Source organism: Sabethes cyaneus, chromosome 2, assembly GCF_943734655.1.
Source record: "Sabethes cyaneus chromosome 2, idSabCyanKW18_F2, whole genome shotgun sequence".
Lineage (NCBI taxonomy): Eukaryota > Metazoa > Arthropoda > Insecta > Diptera > Culicidae > Sabethes > Sabethes cyaneus.
In genome coordinates this window covers 226,483,908-226,507,707 of record NC_071354.1, presented here as the reverse complement: position 1 = coordinate 226,507,707, position 23,800 = coordinate 226,483,908, and the positions used below count along the sequence as shown (strand labels likewise).

Here is a 23,800-nt window from a genome sequence, read left to right as displayed (position 1 = left end):
TGAGGATCGTCTCATTATATGTCATGGACATTTTCGAACTTTTTCGATCATGTCCTCGTTTGACAATTCATAACTCTTGACCAACCATCGTGTAACAAATGTTTTTATGAATATTTAAAAGCGATTCTCGAGCATCTCAGGATTTCCTCAGGGTTCAAAAATGAGTCTCCGAGTTGAATTAACGCTTCTAGCACGAAACAGAAATGGAAATTCGAACAATGGAATTTCCGAAAATCGTCCAAAAAAATTTTCCTTCGTTTTTGTCTTTTTTCGTATATTTTTGCATAGAAAATAATAACGTATATATTATAAGCAAGAATAGATTCGGTTTTCACGTTTAAACCTTAAATAAAAATTCTTAAAATCCATGTTTTTTTTTGCTCGATTAAAAATTCACTTTGTTTTTTTTCGCCCCCCCCCCCCCCTTCAATGGCCGAACACCGGAAGGACAAAAACTTTATAAAATATTTGTAATGGCCTTATTATGCTACTATTTCTTTTATAAGCTCAAAAGTATATTTAACCCTGAGTTTGGAGTCAATTCCGGTGTAGTGGTTAGCATTCATACCTTTCACGCCGACCCGTTTCCAACCTCGCAGCAGTCAAAACGCTTCGTGTCGAAACATGAAAACATGGAACAAAAATGACATATTTTGCGTTTCGAAACGCAAAATAAATAAATATAAAAATACAAAGAAGGCCTCAAAAAGTGCAAAATTCGAGTGTAGAATAAGTTAAGATTGTTGTTTTGGCTAAACGCATTTATGACGACTTATTTATAAGAGTTGCTGCTTCGTCGTAATTAGTTATTCCCGTCCTATCCAACACAAATTATTGAAAATATCAGCGATTTTTATGACATAGAATGCAAAATTAGATATTCCCTAATATTTTAGTTTGTTGCATCTCATACGCGTTCAGTCAACGTGAGCTGAGATCTATTTAAATGCTTTTTATCATTAAAGAAGCTAGAGGCTGGTAGGCCAAAAGTCCTACGTTTTTTCGTGCGACGAAGAAGAAAATGTCGACTAATCGTTTCAATTTCCGTCATTCATAAAATGAAAATAACTCACGCAACGTATTGTTGTTATTCTGTCAAATCAGCAGCGGAGCTTTTCGTAGTCTTTTCTGCATGTTTTATCGACTATTTGACAGTTTCCCATGTCTCTTTCCCATTTTTTGTTGTATTTGTTTGTTGCAGTTTTTTGTCGCCTTTTTATCGCATTTTTGCCACATTTTCAGCACAGTTCCATTGACTTCTATTCACATTTTCGTCAACATTCCGCTGTCTTTTGCCGGCTCTTCGTTTTCTTTTCTATTTATTTTAGTCAACTTTTCATCGCTTTCTAAGCCCTGTTGGGCAAATAACGGAAACGACGGACGCGTAAAAAGAGCATATTGAACATTAATGCATATGGAACAAGAATTCCGTCTACTTGATTAAAAATCAGGGGGGTTGTGTACAAGACACGACCGCATATATAGGTGACGCAGGACTACGTAAGTCTCTTTGTAGTGATAGTAGCATGTATTCATGCTTGTAATCATTCGATTCTTCATGTATACATGCTATATGCAACATATATACATGCTAAATGCGTTGTATGTAACGTTTATCAATGTAGTAACATTACATACGTTCAATTCTCAAAAGATTGTGAATTTGAAAACAATTTAACAAAATAAAGAACACAAACTATTACTTTCCTGCTACCTTACTGAAATTAAAGATTGTTTTTATTATCCATGGTTTCCCACGTTGAAGGGATTTTACCAATTCAATCCTATTTTATCAACAGCACATCTTTTCACTACACTTCTAATGAAACGGCAAGCATGCGTATTCATACAGAGTCGTATTATAACCGAACAGTACAGCTGTAGCACATTTTTCCAACACAGATATCAAATTCGCCGAGGTTTAATCGTCTCGCAGTAAAGAATTTGCGATCTGTTGGGACGACGAACTTGTGACATTTTTTCTGGCACTCTTCCCTAACACAGACATCAAATTGGACTAGGTTTAATCACGTTCGTAAGAAATCTGTTGGCACGAGGGGGCTTTGTCACTCTCTCTGGCGTACTTCCCAAGCAAGGATATCAAAATGGTCTAGGTTGAACCGCAGTGTTAAGAAATCTGGTTGAAATGAGAAAACTTTGTCACTTGTTTTGGCTTACTTCCCAAGCACAGATATCAAATTGGTATAGGTTCAGATCATCGTAAAGAATCTTCCAACCAATCACGAAGCGAGAATTCTGCTAAAACATAGGTTCATTATTTTCAATTTTTCAATAGTTCAACGTCAAGAATCCATACTTTTCTTCATTTGGGTCAATTCTTAGAAGATTTTCCGATCGTTTGGTGTAAGAATATTGAAAATCGATCGGAAAACCGCTGAGCTATTTGCGCTCAAAACCTTTCATTTTTCGTGACGCTCGCATTTTTCGATTTTTTGGAATGACACCCTATCTCAAAACTTGCCGTAAGACGTAGTCCTACGTCAAAAGAACAACCTTATTCGCTTGATTTTGAAGTTCTATTGCACTACAGAAATCATATTACGGAACTGCAAAAATATGAGAAAAACTAAAAATGAAAATATCTAGCCATTTTGCCGCCCTCCAATCAGGATAATATCAGCAAATAACAGTTTTGCCAAATATCAGTTTTGCCAAAGCAAAAACTGCTAGTTTTTATTGACAGCATAACAGCAATAAAGCAAATCTTCCATTTTAAAAACACTTCTCGTTAAAAAAAAGTATTCTATACGTAGCGCGATTGTTGTACTTAGTGCCACACACAACACCACGTCCCGGTTGGTACCGATCGGGTGAATCAATTCGAAGGGACGAGAAATTTTATTTTACAGAGAATTATTTTTTTGAATATTAATTTTGAATTATTTTCGGTTTTTTTCTTTTTGCAACAGAAACTGAAGACAGTAAGTCTTTTATAAGCTCCTTGTCTGAATTTATATTACCACTTACTGGCGTAAGATGTTTATCAAAATTGAAATCAAACCTGAGATTGTAGTTTGGTAAGAATGAAATTTATAAAAGCTAACCGTCGATGGAATCTAAAATTATGACATCTAAAATTGTTGCTTACGTAATTTTACAAAATAGTAATTTTCAGAAATCAGATAATTTACGTAGCAAAAAGCCAAATTTTATAAGATGGATGCTGACGGAGCAAGGTGTCCTTGTGGAAATTGATTGATATCTAAGATTGTAAATAAAAGGTTGGGGAACAAATTATTTGAAAACGCAGAAAGGATTTTTTTTGGAGCTGAGATACCTTCTAGTAACTACAAAAATGTAGACTGAATTCCATAGTGATAGAATAAACTGGGAAATTCGCTCATTTACTCTAGTCCCTAGGCACTCGGTGAGTACTAGGCAAGTTTTTGGCGCGGGTCGTTTCACAACGGATCAGATGTTTTTTTCCTGCATCGGTTATCCACCAAGTTCCGGGAGTATAACTTGCAGACTCAACTCAACTGTTTGTGGGCTTTAAGGCGGCGTACGATTCAGTCAAACGAAATGAGCTGTGGCTGATAGAGCTAGAACTTGGCTTACCGACGAAAGAAGTTAAGCCGATTCCTGCGACGCCAAATCATGCGTCAAAATAGCAGTTGAGCCGCTTTCGTGACGTTGGATGAACTGAAACAAGGGGTAGCCCGCTACTTACTTACTTAATCAGCTCCAGGCCGTAGTTTCCTCTGCTGTACGAAGAGGTAATCTCCATTCCACTCGGTCCATGGCCGCAATTCGCCAGCCACGTAGTCTGCGTAGGGTCCGCAGGTCGCCTTTCACTTGATCGATCCATCTTGCTCGCTGCGCGCCCCGCCGTCTCGTTTCAGTCGGATCATTATTGAGAACTTTTTTAACTGGGCTGTCGTCCAACATCCTCACGACGTGCCCAGCCCATCGCAGGCGACCGATTTTTGCGGTGTAAGCGATGGGTGGTTCCCTAAGCAGCTGATGTAATTCAAGGTTCGTTCGCCTCCTCCACGTTCCGTCTTCCATCTGCACTCCGCCGTAGATGGTGCGCAACACCTTCCGTTCGAAAACACTAAGGGCGCGTTGGTCCTCCACGAGCATAGTCCATGCCTCATGGCCGTAATTGACTACCGGTCTAATCAGCGTCTTGTAGATTATGAGCGCACTGGGATACAGATATTGCATTACTTTTGCTTTTCTTCTTCACCTTCGCCCTCGATTCTATTCAAGGGCGAAAGTGTGAGCCCTCGCGAGTGATTCATATCAGCAGCTCGAATTGTAATGACGAACGAGAGCGATAACCGTGGCTGTTAGCTAAGGACACATTCGCAAAAACTCGTCGCAGTGCATGGATAAATAAGGGCGAGAGTCCGAAAGGGATGCCTTTGCCGGTATGCTCGTTAGAATGAGTACGCGTGTGTGAGAAAATTAGACCACACGAGTGTGGGCTTCGCGGAACTTTTGTCCATAAGCTCAAAGCCATAATCTCCAAATGCGCTGCATCAAATGTTTTGATATCACTAGAAAGGTATTTTTATGAAGTTTCTAATAAGGTGGTGTTCTAAGTAGTTTTGGCCAAATGAAGAGGATTTAACCATACTTTTCTTGGACTGTAGAGATGTGTCGACCAATAACTCTGGAACCAGCTAGGATAAAAGCGATCTTTTTTCACCACAAAAAAGCTAACTTTATTTAGATTCCGATTATTTTTTGAAACGATGGTTCTACAATTGATGAAGGGACGGTAGGGGAAAGAAATGAAAATTTGGCGAAGGAGGGGAAGAGCGGAAAGGAAAGGGGGGGGGGATATTGGTAGCTATGCTTCACAAGTAATGTGGTGGTGGTAATCTGCAATAGACTTAGGAAGAGGCACAATTTGTGTCTATAAACTATAACCCAACCAAACGCGTCGCTATCTTCCTAAATCCGTAGAACTACGGCTAAATCCGTAGATCTGGCATCACTGTGCACAACCCCCCGCAATTCAAGGTCATGACTAAAATCACGAGGTTTGGTCGATTTTCACAGGAACGGGACCTTCCCCCGAAACCCCGCGCTGAGAATCGCGGCTAACACGCTGACAGACGAACAGCGTTCACACGCAGTACCTTGTAAGTTGCAAGGGCCTGCATAGTGTCGTAGTCCCGCCAGTTAACACAAAGTTAGATTTAACTTCTCGGTCGCTGGTTTCTACAGTAGGTGGAAGAAGAGGCACAATTTGTGTTTAAAAATAGCCCAACCCAAGTCGCTACATTAATAAGCAGTCCAGTCGAGCAATGGAATCAAGGAGTTGAATCGAGCAGTTGATTCGAGCGTTGAATCGAACAGTTGAGTCGAGCTGATGAATCATGCTGTCCAGTCAAGCAGTCCAGTCGAACAGTCGAATCGAACAGTCCAGTCGAGCAGTTCAGTTAAGCAGTCCAGTCGACCAATAAAATCAAGCACTCTAATCGACCAGTCCAGTCGAGCAGTCTAGTCAACCAGTTGAGCAATCGAGCAGTCCAGCAGTCGACCAGTGAGGTGACTGAGAATACAACCCATTGCTACGAAAGCATGACGTCCTGTCAGGGACCAGTTTTTAGTTACCGAGATTACCGATAAGCCTCTTGTAACGTCTTGTCAGAGACCTGGTTTTCGGTACAGACATAAGCCTCTTATATAAATAAATAAGTTAAAAACAAACACTAAAACGTAAATTATAAAAGCAAGAATAATCGCAAATAGGCATACAAAAAAAACGTGAATATTGTAAAGAAATGACACAAAAACGATTCAAAATGATACAAAAACAAAATTCAGAAATGCTACCAAAATGGCACAAAAATCAAGGATCTATGCCTAATGAAGCAAGTGGAACGCCTACAATCAATTCTGAGATAACGGCTTCGTTATCTTTCAAGTGAGATTCCTCGCTGTAAGAAGAAAAGCTGCACTACATATTGGATTCTACCAGCAACGTTTTTCAAACAAGACTTCAATTTTGAGTAATTGAATACCATTCCATTATCATATCGATAAAATCATTCGAAGTGAAAGGGTGGTTTCTCATTTTTACGAAATTGTTTACTATCAGTACATCGGGTTTGGTCTTGCTAGGATCAATAGAAACGAATCAGTTTTTTATACAAATTTGAGTTTCTTGATTTTTTCGGTGAAATATAGACAAATATTGTGTTTTCCGCGGACGTTTCGACCTACTATTCTTCGGTCATTAGTTTTTGTAAGAAAACTACGCCTCTAACAGTGCGAGTCAGCTTTAGATTTTCAGCGCACACCGGAAGAGTTCAGCTTCTTTAATTTTCTAGCGAAGGGTGTTTATGATTAGATTATCTCCTTGTGCTAGGTGCCTGACAAGTGCATTGTATATCCGAGTTTGGTGTTCTGTCTGTGTTTAGGTAGTTAACTATTGACAATTTTTTCTGTCTCCATCCCTTATCTAAACCTCCCAGTAACTGAATTCTTCCGGCTTCCGGCTTCCTGGATCCGAGCCGTCTCTGTAGTAAATCGGGACTCTTTGAAAGAATTTATGCGTTCTCGTTTATAAACTTGAATACCAAGCAAATTTTCATCGTTGATGATTATTCCATTGCTCGTAATCGATGTTATTGTTGCACGTTACTTTCGTCTTCCTTTAGGAACTAGGAGTTATTCTTAGCGTTTTGCCTCCAGTTTTGTTTAAATCATCTGCCATGGTCAATTCTTCTTTCCACTTTCATGTCGAACAACATTCACGACGATAAGATTTATGATTTGATGCGATTATGATAAAAATGTACGGTGATCGGAGAATTGTCTTTTAATGTTTATTTTGCAGAATTATACTTTTAGCTCTATATCCTTTGATTCCTAATGTGGTTTTATTTAACTAGTTACAAAAAAGTTCAACGAAAATCAATAAAAATAGAGACAAAAGTATAACTGAAATTATCCTTATTTTTGATGTTGGGGACGTAAAGGTTAGCAAAGAAATAAAATAATTATAATTAAATATTTGTACTCATAAATAAGTATGTAGATTTCAAATGGGGAAATGCGGTTACGATTGGGCAGATTCTGAATTGGGAAGACCTGCACGAAAACCGCCTTATCTTAGTTTCTAGACCATCAAATTAAACAAAGAGGTTTAAAATCTCTCTTTAAAATATTCCGGACAAAACCTCAGCGGATGTTTAAAATTATTACAATCACATTTTTACTGCTATTGCACTCAGAACCTGAAATGCGCAGCATTCGCTTCACCGATCCGGTGCACCTCTACTCGGAAGGTGAACATCCCGCCCAATTACCTAGGTTAATAATCACGTTTCTGCCGTTACTTCCCACCATTTATTTGACAGCACTGCCATTTGCCGAAAAACTATCTCCATTTTCCGTTCCTCTCCACCCCGCGCCGGTTTGCTTGCTTCTCAATCTTTTTGCCCTGGCTGCAACAAAGGATTTCATCGTACACCCCAAAAAAAAATCAGAGGGGTTGTGTACAAGACACGACCGCATATATAGGTGACGCAGGACTACGTAAGTCTCTTTGTAGTGATAGTAGCATGTTTTCATGCTTGTAATCATTCGATTCTTCATGTATACATGCTATATGCAACATATATACATGCTACATGCGTTGTATGTAACATTTATCAAAGTAGTAACATTGCATACGTTCAATTCTCAAAAGATTGTGCATTTGAAAACAATTTAACAAAATCAAGAACACAAACTATTGCTTTCCTGCCACCTTACTGAAATTAAAGATTGTTTTTATTATCCATGGTTTCCCACGTTGAAGGGATTTTACCAATTCAATCCTATTTTATCAACAGCACATCTTTCCACTACACTTCTAATGAAACGGCAAGCATGCGTATTCATACAGAGTCATATTATAACCGAACAGTACAGGTGCAGCACATTTTTCCAACACAGATATCAAGTTCGCCGAGGTTTAATCGTCTCGCAGTAAAGAATTTGCGATTTGTTGAGACAACGAACTTGTCATTTTTTCTGGCACACTTCCCTAACACAGACATCAAATTGGACTAGGTTTAATCGCGTTCGTAAGAAATCTGTTGGCACGAGGGGGCTTTGTTACTCTCTCTGGCGTACTTCCCAAGCAAGGACATCAAAATGGTCTAGGTTGAACCGCGGTGTTCTCTCTCTTGTTGGGCTCTCTTGGTGTTCTCTCTCAACAAGAAATCTTGTTGAAATGAGGAAACTTTGTCACTTGTTTTGGCTTACTTCCCAAGCACAGATATCAAATTGGTATAGGTTTAGATCATCGTAAAGAATCTTCCAACCAATCACGAAGCGCGAATTCTGGTAAAACATAGGTTCATTATTTTCAATTTTTCAATAGTTCAACATCAAGAATCCATACTTTTCTTCTTTTGGGTCAATTCTTAGAAGATTTTCCGATCGATTGGTGTAAGAATATTGAAAATCGATCGGAAAACCGCTGAGCTATTAGCGCTCAAAACCTTTCATTTTTCGTGACGCTCGCATTTTTCGATTTTTTGGAATGACACCCTATCTCAAAACTTGCCGTAAGACGTAGTCCTACGTCAAAAGACTCATCTTCCAAACCGTCTCTTATCTCTCGCTCGTGTGTACGGGCGGTACGAGGTGTTGCACCCCTTCTTCCTGTCGAAGTTGTTTCAGCAACTTGCGCCAACGACCGGCACCGGTTTTATCGATGCATTTTCCGTTTCCATCGTTGGTTGTGTTCCATTCATTATGGCACCTCCCCGATTTTCCACACGGGATGCACTGTTATCATCATCATGTCTCCGTGCCATCGAGCAGCCAGCAGCATCAAAGAGCAGCCGTCGTCGTCGTCGTCGTCGTCGACGCCAACAAACGCGCTCGCAATGATCATAATAATCATGATCAGCAGCTTGGTGCTGGTCGGGAAAGTTTACTCCCGCCAGCAGGATAGTAAAGATAGCGATTTTACTATGGTATCAGAGCAAAAAAACCGAGTGAGCGAACGTACAGCATCGCTAAGGCGGAAAATTGATGAGGTGTATCGGAAAATGGTAATGGAATTCCTTGATGCGATGAGTTCGGCCGTTCCGCCAGGATGCGATTTTCGGTTGTGTGATGAATACAGATTCTGCTGTTGGATTCCGTCCGGCCGAGGGAGAAACCGGTACCGGTACCAGGATGGTGGTTTCATGAGTGAATGGCTTACGGTTAACCATATTAAGGAGTGTGAAAGAAGAAACGAGCGCGTTATCCCTGTGTAGCTGCTTCGGTACAAACGGTATTGTACGTCTCCTAAGTGCTGATAGCAAATACGTCATCGTCGCCATCATCATCGTCGTCTTCGGCAGATTGATTGAAGGGGAAAGTACACTCGCATCGCAAGGAAAGCTGCAGAAGTTTTTTTTCCTCGATGAAACTAGGTACACATTTTACTGCACCTGCTGGTTTGCTGGTTATATAAATTACAGATAAAGCAAAATCGAATTTTTCTTTCAGAGAGGTACCCATCAAACCTTTTAACTTGTTACACTATATTCTTTTGAAAGGGCTCGAAAGGGTCTAGTTAAAAATTGAATAACAAACTAGGACACAATCGTCGAAAGGGGTATGGCCTTTTGTCAAGCAGACAACAGCTCTATCAGTTTTCTTAGATTACTCGATCATATTCAATCAATTGCCTCTTCTTAACCCAAAAAAAGCAAAGAAGGCACACATGCCTATCAATCGGTGCGGTAGAAACAACAATAAGGCAGACAAACAATACTCTCGCTGAGTAAATATGTGGCCTGAATGTTCAATCTGAAAGAGTAAGAGCGTAACAAAACTTACTATTAGACCGTATGGTAGATGACCGGGCGCGTGGTGCGATTGGATACCAGACAATACTCGCGGGTTTAAGAGTTTTTGTTGTGGGTTCGATTCGCGAACTACGAAAAGAAAGACAAATTCAAAAGTAATTTTTTTTGCCGATTTTCGGAAATTCCATTGTTTGAATTTCCATTCCTGTTTCGCGTTAAAACTCTCGTACACTCATTTTTCGAGTTCTTTAGGCTGTAGAACACAAGACAATTTATTTTAGTTTTTCTGGTCAATTTCAAACGGGGAAGACAAAAACTTTAAAAATAATATGCATTGGCCTAACTCTCGTTGAAACGGGGCCACTACTGACACGAGATATTTGAAATTTTGTACTTATTTGGTTGAAAATGGTTGAAAAATGAGAATTACACGATATACCCCAATACATGAGAATTGTAAACCTTGATACAGATAATTAATTGTTTCATTTAGTTAATACCACTGCTCATCTAATTTGAGTATTGTTTCTTGTAGTATTTTTCCACAGTATTCCGATGGTGGTCTCAAAATTAAAATCGATTTGGGGTATCATGGCCAAATCCAAGATGGCCGCTATTTTCTTCTTTATTTCATTTATAAGTCCTATCCCTCCTCTTTTCAAAACCGTATCATTTGTAGTCTATTTGATAGTAAATTTTGAAAACCTTGAATTTTGAACCTGGCTACAGATAACTGGTTGTTTTATTCAGTTAATGCCAATGCACACCTAATTTTATGCATGTTTCTTGTAGCATTTTTTCTCAGCTTTCCAATAGTGGTCTTAAAATGCAAATCGGTTGGGGGGCTCGTGACGAAAATAACGATTTATTGATAAACTACAATATGGCGACCAAATCTAAGATGGTCCCCAAAAAATGTTTACTCCATTTGAAAGCCCTGTTCTTTATCTTTACGGAACCGGGAAATTTGTTAGTTGTTTCATTGCAAATTTATGAAATATAATATGATACAGATCTAAAGGTTTACTAAAAATTCATCTTTTTTTGAAACTGGTTAATCGCCATCTAATCGTCTCTTCATCTTCTGTCTTCTGTCTCTTCTGCATCTATTTCTAATCTTTTTGTCGAATTTTTCTATCTCTATTGATATTTTTTGTCATTTTTTTGACGTATTTTTGTAGTCTTTTATTTTCGTCATCCAATAGTCATAATTTTTTTCGGCATCTTTTCCTTTTCTTTTCGCCGTCTGTGTGTCGTGTTTTTGTCGTCTATTCACTGTATTTTCGTTTTTTTCGTTCTCTCTTTGTAGTTTTTTCCACCCGTTTTCGTCGTCCTTTTACCAACTCTCTGGTGTATTTCTGTCCTTTCATGGTCTGTTCACCATTTTTACATCACATTTTCATCGTCTGATCGTCATTTATTGGCCTCTGTTTTTTGCATATTGCGCCACTTTTTCCAACGGCTTTTTACCGTTTCTGTCATGCTTTTTGTTCTTGTTTGACAACTTAACTTTAGCATCGTCATTTTGCCGATTTTTTCATTTTTTTGTCATCTTTTCATCGTTTTTTCGTCGTCGTTTTGCCGTTTTTTGTTGTCTTTTCATCACCTTTTTGAAACGTTTTCTCATTTTCTTCCTGTTTGTTGTCAAGACAGCCAAACCTGCCCCCTAGAGACGATCTTTAACTGTCTGTCCCCTTTTAACTCAATGCCCTTCTGGCACAGAAAAAAAAAGACAACCAACATTTTGGTTTTTACTGCCGTTTCATCAGTTTTTCGTTATCTATCCAAATTCATATTTTGTAGCCTTTTTGACGCTTTCCAAATGACTTCTTGTCGTGATTATTGTTGTTGCTGTTTTGGTGTTTTCTGCTATTATTGTCGTTATTTTGTTGTATTTTCGTCGACTTTATCGTATTTTCATGTTATTTCTGTTGTCTGTTCGCCATTTTTAGACTGAAGTTTATGGAGCGTCTCAGTGGAATACGAAACCTAAAATTAAATTAAAATGAAAATTTTCCAATTAAATTCTACTATATGCATAATAGGTAGCCTAGCTAGCATTTTCATATGTATAAAAAAGGTAAAAACCAGCATTACGTACAGATATACATGCTAAATAAATCGTGTTTCATGCGCAAAATTTCCATATCCGTACTATTTTGGAGGCGATATACGTGATTACGAATAATTTTGAGCGTTACGACTATATAAGTATTTATATACGATAATATCCGATTAAGCACGAGACGCTCCGTACTACTCTACGATTTTGTGCTGAAAATCGTATGTATGTCAGTCATTATCATTATATACGACAGAAAATCAACTTGATCACACTTTATCGAGCTTTATTTACGATTTCGAGTTTGTTAGGAGATATTTACGATAGTTTTCGTACATTGATATACGAGTTGGTGCTAGCTGGGAGTACATAGCAGAATTGAATTGGAAAGTTTTCTTTTAAATTTAATTTCAGTTATTTTTAGACGTCTTTTTGGTCACCTTTTTAATGTTTTTTTTTTGCTGTTTTAGCATCTTACGATCTAATTGTTGCCTTTTTGACACCTTGTCATCTTCTCGGTATTTTTTCTTGGTATTCGTCGTTTTTTTCATCTCTTTTTCTTATTTAGCATTTTTTGTCTTGCTTTCAGTTCTCTTTATTGTTGTATCGGCGTATTTTTTTATCGTGTATTAGTCATTAGTATTTGTCATCTTTTCGTCCTTTATCGTCCTTTATGGTGCTTTTGATTGATCACTTTTTTGGGGTTTTTTCGGCGGTTTTTCATCCGTATTTTTGTCGTCCTCTGTATTTTTACAATAGGTTTTCCACCTATTTATCATTACCATTTTTGTCATATTTCCGTCATCTTTTTGCCGTTCTTTCGTCGTTTTTTTGTCACCTCTTTGTTCTTTTTTTCTTCGTATTCATTGTCTTGTCGTTTTTTGTTTTATTTTGAGTTTTTATTGTATTTTCGTCATGTACTCGTCTTTTTTGTGTTTTTGTGTGCCTGTTTTTATCGTCTTTTTTATTGCTGGTTTGGCATCTTTTCGTCGTTCTATTGTAAGTTTTTTATCGCCAGCTGTTCTCGTTTCGACATTTTTTATTGTCCATTCGTCACTTTTCTGACATTTTTAGTCGTTTGTTTGTTGTCAGGTGTATATTCGCCTCTCTTTCGTCGTCTTTTTGTCTTCTATTTGCTGTCTTTGCGTTGTTCTTTGGTCATCATATTGTTGTCTTATCGATGCCTTTTTGTTATTTTCCTCGTCTTTAAATCATCTCTCTGTCATATTTTTGTTATCTTTTTGCCATCTTTTCGTCGGATTTGCGTCCATTGGTCGTCGTCTTTTGACCGGATCTTTTTAATCGCTTTTTTCGGCAAAGCGTCGCCATTTTTTGTTTTTTTTACTGTTTTGGTGTAGTTTCGTCGTTTTCTGCCACTTTTTAATCGCTTTTTTTGCTGATGTTTTGTCATTTTTCCGTTTTTTCTTAACTTTTTTCCCATATTTTCGGCTTTCTATTAGGGTCATTACAAATATTTTAAAAAGTTTTTGTCCATCCGGTGTTGGGCCACTGAAGGGGGGGGGGTGGTCAAAAAAAACAAAGAGAATTTTTTAATCGAACAAAAAAAAATTTGGATTTTAGGCATTTTTATTTTAAGTTTAAACGTGAAAATCAAATCTATCCTTGCTTTTAATATATACGTTGTTAATTTCCATGCAAAAATCTACGAAAAAAAGACAAAAACGAAAGAAAATTTTTTTTGGCCGATTTTCGGAAATTCCGCTATTTGAATTTCCATTTCTATTTCATGCTAGAAGCGTTAACTCAACTTGTACATTCATTTTTCAAGCTTTTCAGGCTGTAGAGTCCACAGACAATTGATTTTATAAAAAAAATTAACTCATTATTATAACATAACAATTATTTTTTTTATTTTTTTTTTCAAGCCAATTTCCAAGGGGGGGGGGGTGACAAAAACTTTTAATATGATTTGCAATGGTCTAATTGTTAATACAACAAAAATGTTATTTTTTTACTGCCTATTCATCGTTCTTAAGTTTTCTTGCTGTAGGGAATCTGTTTTTTGGCGCTTTTGTATTTCATTGTAATCTGTATTTTTCAGTGGGGTTTCCGCCTATTTGTCGTTACCATTTTCGTCGTCTTTTTATTGCCATTTTTGCCGTCCTTTCGTCGTCTTTTGGTCGCCTATCTGCTGTCTTTTTGTCGTTCTTCCGTCGGCTTTTTTCACCTCTTTGTAGTTTTTTCTGCGTATCCATTATCATATTTTTGTATTTTCATCATGTGTTCGTATTTTTTTGCGTTTGTTTTTGTTTGTTTTTTTCGACGTCTTATGCCTTTTTTGTCATCTTTTTTGTTGCCGTTTTGGCGTCTTTTCTTCGTCATTTTGTCGTCTTTTTTTCTTTTTTTTTATCATCTTTTCATTATGTTCTGTCATCGTTTCCCTTTTTTATTGTCCTTTCGTCACTTTTTTAACATTTTTTGTCATCTTGTTAGTGTCAGTTGTCTTGTTTTTTCGCTGCTTTGGCATCTTTTGGATCTTATTGTTGCCTTTTTGGCGCCTTTTTGCAATCGTTTCGTCCGATTTTCGTTGTTTTTTCTTCGTATTCGTCGTCATTTTGTTATCTCTATATTGTAGTTATCATTTTTTGTCGTGTTTTTTTGTTCTTTTTATTAGGCTTATACAAATTTGAAAAAAAGTTCATGTCCTGGTCCCAAAATATTGTTGAAGGGGGGGGGGGGGGGTCAAGAAAAAAATAACATCAAATCTTCAATAACATAACAAAAGAGAAGAAACCAGCATTTATTTAACCATATTATTAAAAATTTTGTACAGTACTTACATTTTAGTTCAAACCAAACCAAACTTCAAAATTTTTCGACCCAAGCACATAAAGTAAGCATCCTGGTAGAGATGAACCAGCCACAAACGTATAACTTCATTTGAATTTTGCTTTGAACTTGCGTGTCAGTCGGTTAGTTACCTTGTTTTTTTGAATAATTCAAATCCGTGTCATTTACAAACTTTATGTTTTCGGCAGGACAGTCATACGGTAAAGCAAAACGACACTTATTTATTCTATGCCCGACGTTTCGATGTATTTAACATCTTTCTCAAGGAGTACATCGAAACGTCGGGCATTGAATAAATAAGTGTCGTTTTGCTTTGCCGTATGACTGTCCTGCCGAAAACATAAAGTTTGGAATCATAAACAGTCGATAGCACTTCGATAATCGTGTCATTTACTATTTCAGAACTCGGTAACCATGAAAGAGTATCGCAATCTAATCATAGTGTGAACATGGGAATTTAGGCCCTACAACTTTTTTACTTGGAATGCTGTACTACCGACAGGTTTTAAGAAAACATATCTCTAAAACTATTCGTTTGAAACCGCTTGTTTCTTGGCCAACCTTCTAGTCATGAATATCTGGCCATTCCTCAGGTGATGCTTGTTCTCCAACAATAACGTGTTTACCTTTGTATATGCAAACCGAATCGAAAATTTAGTTTCGAACAGTTCAGTGACGTCCTTTCTGCATGCATCTAATGCATGAAAAAGAACTGTATCTTTGAGAGGGTATGTACTTGGAAACTACGGAATAAAACGACTAATTTGGAGCCCTGAAAGCACCGATAGCTGATATTCCGGAGTGTCTAATTTGTTGTAGTTCTTTTTTTAACTTATCTAATACCTATGACCGAAAAAAATAATCCCACGGCAATTCGGAATATCTCCGTCAAAGGCGGTACCGAATTTCACTCATATATTGTTTGATTGGTGTTTGCCTCAATCTAATTTGGTTCTTTTAAAACAAATTGAATTAAAATGGAACGAAATTCAAAGCAAATGGAGCCTGATGGAGTCTGATTGCAAGCACCCCAATTTTTGTTTTCAAGAACTTAAAGGTCAAGCAAAATAGTCGCCTGTGACTTGCAGCAGGAACCAGAAAGCTTAGTTAGTGAAAGAAAGTCGATCAAGACTGACGGGATAACTGCTTTATCTTTGCACATATTGGTTAATTTAGAGATGTAAACTTTTGAAGTATTTTCGTCATGTGTTGGTCTTTTTGAGCGTCAATTTTTGTTTTTTTTTTGCATTTTCTTCGTCGTTTTCCGCTGTATTTGTCGTCGTTTTTGTTGCTGTTTTGGCATATTTTCGTCATCTTGTTTGGTTTGTTGTCAGTCTTCCTTTTAATGCCTCTGTGCTGTGTTATTCTTTCGTCGTATATCCGCCGCTTCTTCGTCGTCTATTTGTCGTCTGTTTGCTGTCATTTCGTTGTTCTTTGGTCATCATATTGTCTTTTTGTTTGGCTCTCTGTCGTTGTTTTGTCATCTTTTCATGATCTTTTTGCATTCTTTCATCGTAGTTTTGTTGCCTGGTCGCCATTTTTTCATCGGATCTTTGTTTCGGTGATGTTTTGCATTTTTTGTAGTTTTATTTTGTTAACATTGTTTTGGGATATTTTCATTGTCATTTCATCGGTTTTTCTTGCCATCTTTTAATTGTTTTTTTTTTGCCGTTGTTTCGTCATTTTTTCGTTTTTCCCAGTTTTTCGTCAGTGCAACAAAAATGTTGTCTTTTTACAGGTTTTTCGTCGTTCTATAGTCGTCTTTCTGTAAGGTGTCCGTCATCTTTTCGTCGCCTTTTAGTCACTTTTTAAATTTCTTTTGGTCGGGTCTTTTGTAGCTTTTTTGCTGCGTCTTTTTATCGTATTGGCAAGTTAATTCTGACGTATTATCATCATCTTTTGTCGTATGTTCATAAACTTTTCATTGTATTTTCACTCTTCTTTCTTCACTTTTTCGTCTATTTTTAGTCACACTTTCGTTGTCCTTACGCTGACTTTTCGATGTCTTTTCTTCATATTTTAGTCATCTTTTTATCGCCATCTTTTTTGTGGCGTGTTCTGAAGAATTGTCGATTAGAAGAATTAAAGCTAAGCAATGCAATTAAGACAAGGATTCCAGCTACCAAGTCAAAAAGATCAACCTTATTCGCTTAACAATAGTGAAATTCTATCGTACTACAGAAAACTTATTACAAACTGTTGAACCGAGCAAGAAAATATTTCACTTTTTTCTCGTACACATCTCTGTAAAAAACAGTTGGAAAACAACCCGCTTACAAAATTTTACAAAGTTTTTATTAATAATTTCGATACCAGAGCAGATAAAAATATAGAAAAAAAAGCGCATAAACTCTTCGATGCACTTTTTCAATAGGAATAAATTCCAAAAGTTAAAATTTGGACAAACGTGCAAACGTAGCAAACGTGTTCGAATAACTTTGAATGCGATATGAGATTTTGTTGTAATCTGCAATAAAAAAACTCATTTTTTGTGAAACGAAAACTCGACTAATTGATTTGCTCTGGCACTATTCGTCATTACTGTAATAAACAAAGTTTTTGTGTTTTTGAATCAACATTTTCTCGAAGAAGTAATGCTATATTTGCGTTGATATGAATTCTAAACAAGGGAAATCCGGGTTTTCTGACACCTACCTCGTTCTGCAGGTTATCTCTCGTTCCTGTCTAGTTTGCTGCAATCACACAAGTGTGTCTCATTCAACGGAATCCATTCAATGGATTCGAGACAACCTGTACAACTGTGAAGCATTGTCATCCAGAACGAGCCAGCCAGCCAGTCAGCCAGCGTAGCTCGGGGAAAATTTAATTAAATTCAATTTCGTGTGAAACCACATCAATTCAAACCAACCCCCAGACATTATCGCCCAAAAGTTATTTCACCTACTGCATCCCACCTCCTCCTAAGGAGCACATCACACATACACACAGGAAAAAATAAAACGAAAAAAGAGAATGCAACAGTCAGATTCCCCCGCTGCTGCCTGTCCTGTCATGGTTGTCAGACAAAACATGAAAACTTTTTCCCTCTTTGATTACGTTGAAATTCTGAATCGCACCTCTCTTTGCACAGATCTGCGATCTCTGCAAACGGCAGCAAATTGTGAATGACAAACTTTAATTTAATGACTGACTAAAATTTCGTCCTGCTGCTACTGAATATCACCGGTGGGTGAAGGTGGAAAAAACCCATACCTGCCTCTAGACAAAGACTTCAATCTGTGCAAGGGCTATGTGGGTGGGGAAGCATTGCACTTTTTCTCCATTCCAGAATCCATTGCTTTCTGTTTCTGTTTCTGGGTCCTCCTGAACTATATACTATACTAGGTACTGTCGATTTGTGGCTCTCCAGTTAAGCCACAAATCACTCGTCAGGACGTTTGCTTTAGCTTGAAAGCCACTATGACTAACTGGAATAAGAGAAAGACTGGTTCGAAGTGATATCTATTGCCATTAAAAATTAAAGCGCTTTAATAAATTTTCCAGCTGCGCCGTCATTGCGCCGCTAGCTGGCGCTGTCCGCTTGCGGGTAGAATGGGTCCCAATGCCACCTGGGGGCTATCGCTCTCGGATGCCATGCCATCATCTTCACCGGACGATTCTGGACGGGGCTGCACAAGCTACAAGAGGGAGAGAGAGAAGAAAGTTCATGCTTCCGATGCAAATTGATTGTCGGTGGGATTCCGCGCCGCCAATTGCGATGACGACGACGACGACGACGGTCTCTTGATGAAAATTAAACTTCCACTGATAAGAGGTATCGCTGGATGTTGGTTTGTTTCATTTTTTGTTTGTTTTGTGTTAAGAAACTTGTGAGAGAAACTTGAGGTTGGCGTCTGATGTGGTTGGAAGCAGGCAACCTGTCTTCACCAACAGCTGTGGTGTCCGAGTGGTTAAGGAGATGGACTTGAAATCCATTGGGTTCGACCCGCGCAGGTTCGAATCCTGTCTACAGCGAAAGTTGTTTTTTGGTGATATTCTTCGCATGCTTGATTTAAATATTGTTTCTTGGTTGATCATGGATTTATTTCGAAATCGCAACATGTTTCAACCGGATTTTTTGCTACGAATTGATTGTAGTTAGAGAAACTAATTTTTTACATCTTAAGGAAAGGAGAGTTAAAGAAAAATATTAAAATTGCGAGCGTCACAAAAAGTAGTTAAGCTTTGAGCAATTTCCTCATCGATTTTCGATATTTTCATATCAATTGATTGGAGAATTCTCGCATCACATCCAATTAAGAAAACTATTGACTTTTTTAGCGCCCTTTTGAAAAATTATCAACTGTCACGCTATTTCCTGTTTTTGTTCCTATTGTTTCCAGTACATATGTTAATAAAAAGATGGTGTTTTACTAACACAGACATCAGTTTGAACATTCCCAGGGCAGCTGTAATTCGCAATGACGGCACCGCACGACCTCTTTTCCACTTACAGAACTGCCCGTAACTGAATGCGTGAAAATTATTTCCGACATGTTTCTGTCTTTTGCACTCTTTAACAAATCGCTATTCTGCTTCACGCATACTCGAAACTAATGTAGGTGTCTCCACTGCGGCGCCGTCATAGCGAATGAAAATGTATACGGTTTCCTGCGTCTTAGTTAGCCTTGGTAATTTCAGCCGTGTGTTCCTTACAACGAATACCCAAGCTCCTTTTAGATTGTTCAATGTAAACTTTTTCACAGTGACTACAAGCAATTTTGTAAACCCCTGCTCTGTTTAATAATTCAATTTTATCTTTAGTAAACCCCAAACTATTTTTGATTTGGTTGTTCCTACTGGTGTAGACAACATCTAAATCTAAACCAAATCCTTTTAATTTTGGACGAAGGTGGTGCGTTAAAACCGTATCGTATTCCACAGCTACTCTTTTCAGATCTTCTGTTATCGGAGTGAGCGTGCTAAAAGATTTCCTATACAGGATCTTACTTTTCTTTTTAACTATTAACTTTTTTTTCGCCCCCTCCTTCAGTGGCTCAACACCGGAAAGACAAAAACTTTATAAAATATTTGTAATGGCCTAACCAGTCTTTTAAAATATTTAAGGACTCGTTCATTGGTATACTTGGGAACAGCGCTGCCACGTCGAATGAGACCATGTTCTCCCCTGTGTCAATTTGTGCTCATAACCGATCGACTCGGAAATTTCTTTGGCATGGCCTGGAATTCTTTCACTAGCCATTTTGCCAATTTTGAATTGCTGAATGACTTTGGGTACTCATTCTGGCTTTCTTAATAATTACACACCTGCCTTAATATATATCGATGCTTCTACATTCAGATCGTCAAAGCACTGAAGCAGGCTATATGTAACAGTTGAAAGTTTAAGAACTGTTTTAGAAGAATTCAATATTATTTTCTTAAAAAAGGAACACCTTGTATTTTTATTACTAGCGAACATTAGACTATTCAAGGCTGTACTAAAAACTGTCACGCCGATGAACAATGATTCAATATTTACTTCCGAATTAGGTTCATGCTTTGAAAATCTTGGAAAAGGAATAAGTTTTATTTCACCTGTGGGGAACTTACCAACATCACGGAGGAAACATTTTTCATTTAACGCAATGCCACTCGTGTCAAGAATATGGCCACCGTACCATGAAAAACCCCTTGAATCCCAAGTGCATAATTTGTAGCAGTCGTTCTCACTCACGAAAAATGCATTTTCTTGCTACAAGCCTAACCACAACTGATGTCCTGAAAGTAAAGTGCGCTCAAAATGTATGACAGTCTATCCGTCCGATTGACACACGCAACGATCACAGTCTACTTTAAACTGATGTCTCGTAAGGAAACGTTTTGTAAAATATAGACTGCTACTTAACAACTGACTGATGAGGATCTTTTTCGGATACTGTACTAAATACAGTGCCACCTGAACTCGATTAGACCGAGCATTGCACTTTTTTAACTCACGCTTTACTTTCACGACATCAACTTTATATGGATTCGAAGGAGCTCAAACTTTAGTCGAGCTTTCAGACGTCTGAATAGCCCTGCAAACGCTTTCTTCTCGCAAATGGATTTAAAATGTATGTCGTGGAAGTGAATGTGTATTTAAAAAGCATGAGAATCTATTAGTTTAATCAACGATCACACATAACTTTAAACTGGTTTCTCATGGACCTACCTTTTAACGATGATGATCACACTGGATTCGTTCGAATATCACAACACAAAGGCGAATCGTCGCACTTTTTACACACACTCTTTACTTTCACGACATCACCTTTGATATGGATTCGCGGGAATCCGGCTTTAGTTGAGCTGTTCAGACGTCCAGTCTTGTGTTCTTTTTGTTTGTTCGCAAACAGAAAGAACACAAGATTAGGCGCCTGCACAGCTCGAAAAAAAAATTGATTCTCTTGAAACTGTAAAAAAACCCTGGGTGACCCCAAACACAAATACAATGGGGCTGGAAAAATCAAGTCTATTTTTGCACAATATTTTTGAGAACTGTAGGGGACTGATGCTGGCAACTCGGTCAGTAGCAAAAGCGCGTTCCTATACCGCTCCGTTTATTTCGCGAATTTTCTGTGGTTTTTAATATAAATAATTGATAAAAGCTGGCAGATTATATAAACCCGGTTCGTCGCGTGTGAAACAATAGAAATTTGGCAGTAAAAGCCTAATATGCAGTGAAAGTTTGCATCTAACATATTGTGTACTTTTTGTACTTTCCAATCATTTGCCGGCATTTTGCCGGTGATAATAAAATAGTTATGTTTTGGGGGGTGCAATAATAGTGATACGTAAAGTGAATTTAAAGAAAGCAGACAAATAGTTTTATTTGCAGAACACCAGAGTTCAGTGAAAGTGAAAGAATAGCTATAAGTTCTATCATGCCGACAGTCGGCCATTTTATTTTGCTTCTGGTGTGCATGCCTGAAAATTGTGCAAATGCATGTCAATGCTATATGTTTCATTGTTCATTTGCCTGCCTCCAACGGATTCGTCAGCTATCAGTAGATTGCAGCGATGTTAGCAGTAAATTCCGGATACCTATAGCAAGATTCTGATAAGTATTCTGGTTCTAGGGCTATATGAGTATAAACAAATTGGGGAAATTGCATTTTGTCAATGTAGTTGTGACGTGTTGCGGGCCGGAATGGGGCTCGGTCCTCGGTTTTGCTTTGCCGGCCTATTTACTTCGATTACTCGGCATCGGTTCTTGTGTGTGGGAGCTCTCCATATATTGTATGGTTTCTTGTTTTTGATCTGCCTACGTATACGTTCCGTTTTTGCTTTACTTTCTTGCGCATGGTGATCTCGCACATCGTCAATATATTAATGGAACGTGCAAGTTTTGGTGGCGTTGTTGTTCATTTACTATCTCTATGAAGAATTTGTAAGGCAGAAGGGATTCCAATTGGAAAAATGGAAGTGATCGAAGAAACTTTTATTTTCACACATTTTGATGCTTTGATGATTAATAAAAAATGCAATAAAATTGTTTTACTTGTTAATTTTTGGATATGGCTGTAATTTAGTAATTTCAGTAAGTAATTTTGTTCGTAAATAGGCATCTACTGTTAGCATAGTTAGCACCACTTGAGCCGCCATAGAGTGCAGTGTAGGTGTACAGGGGGTCACGACCGTGTCTAGTCGGGCATGTTGGATTTTCCACCAGTCATTTTGGTTATTTCTATTATGAATTTTTATTTTAGTTAACTGGATTTCTTAGAAAATAATCGAATATCAGGGCTAATCGCCAGAGACATCGCGCGCGTTTTAATGAAATCTCACCGAATTCACGCGTAGCTTCCGTCGACAGATCACATAATCTATTAAGATGAATCCTGAGATATCCCTCCTTCTACTAACAAAAATTCCTTTCCCGAAATGCTTGTGAAGATGCAGAGGATTCCCTGGTCTTTAGTAGCAACAAGCATTGGACTAACATTCCTTCCCATCCTATCAGGACCCGCATTCGGACGTGGCCGGCGTCGGTATTGATCAGCATGCAGGGACCTGATAAGGTTGCACAATGAGGAATAGCGTATTGTCCCAAGTACGCGTCTTCCAACCATCATTTTGCAATTTTAATTGGTCCTGGTCAGTAACGGAGTAGCAGCACACGAGCGGTATCCTATGCTTATGCTTATGCTTAATATTTTTGAGAACTGTAGGGCTTGAAATTGACTTGAAGCCGGACTTCAAATTGGGCTTGAAATTAAACATGAAATCAGTCGTAATATTGAACTTCAACTCGGAATTGAGCTTGACTTTGAAATTTGAATTAAATTGGGCTTTATTGTGGACTGCAAAACGGACCATAAATTGGACATCTAATTCGACTTGAAATTGGATTTAAAATTAGACATGATACTGGATTCATAATTAAATTTAACTTCAAATTGGACTTAAAACTAGACTGTGAAATTAGAATTGAAATTGGGTTTTAAATCGAAGTTGAAATTTTACTAAATGAGACATTAAAATTAGACTGGAAATTAGAATTGAAATGTTTTCTAAAATTTGAATCCGCAATTGGAATTGAATCAGACTTGAAATAGGATATGAAATTGGAATTGAAATTAGACTTAAAAGTAATTAAATTTAGAATTTTACTTCAAATTGGACCTAAGTGATCTTGAAATCAGACTTTAAATTTAATCCGAAACCGGAGCTGTTTAACCCTATTATAACTTACTTGTCGCAAGGCACAAGGTTGTTATGCCAGGCAGGTTGTCAAGGCACAAATTTTCCACAAGATTATGAGGAACGTGCTGTTCGAACTAAAGTGGCTGATACTTGTCGCAAAAACGGCAGGTCTTTAAATTAAGACTCCCGGCTTACACCTTGAGGAATTATTATGATCTGAATTTAATTTGATAGATAAGGTGGGGCAAGTCCCCCAGTGTTCTTCTTTGTTGTGTCACGTGTCATTTTTCACTCTTTTCCATGTTCTGCATGCTCTTTTTCATTGTTTTTCAACTCTTATTTTTCATGTCTTTTCCTCTTTTCTTTTATATGATTTTCACCATTTTCATTAGTTTTTTTTACATATTTTGGATCCTTATATTTTCGACGCTATTCGACTTTTTGTTAGTATGTCATTTCATAATATTTTTTACCAACTTTTCGTTCTATTTAACTTTTTGGTTATTATCACGATTGTCTAAAT

At 37.7% G+C, this 23,800-nt stretch overlaps 1 non-coding gene across 1 annotated transcript; it reads left to right on the top strand.

The window, feature by feature from the left end:
• Positions 1 to 18,542: 18,542 nt before the first annotated feature.
• Trnas-uga (transfer RNA serine (anticodon UGA)) lies at positions 18,543 to 18,624 on the top strand. Its single transcript has one exon. It is a non-coding gene; the product is annotated as a tRNA-Ser (tRNA).
• The last annotated feature ends 5,176 nt before the right edge of the window (positions 18,625 to 23,800 follow it).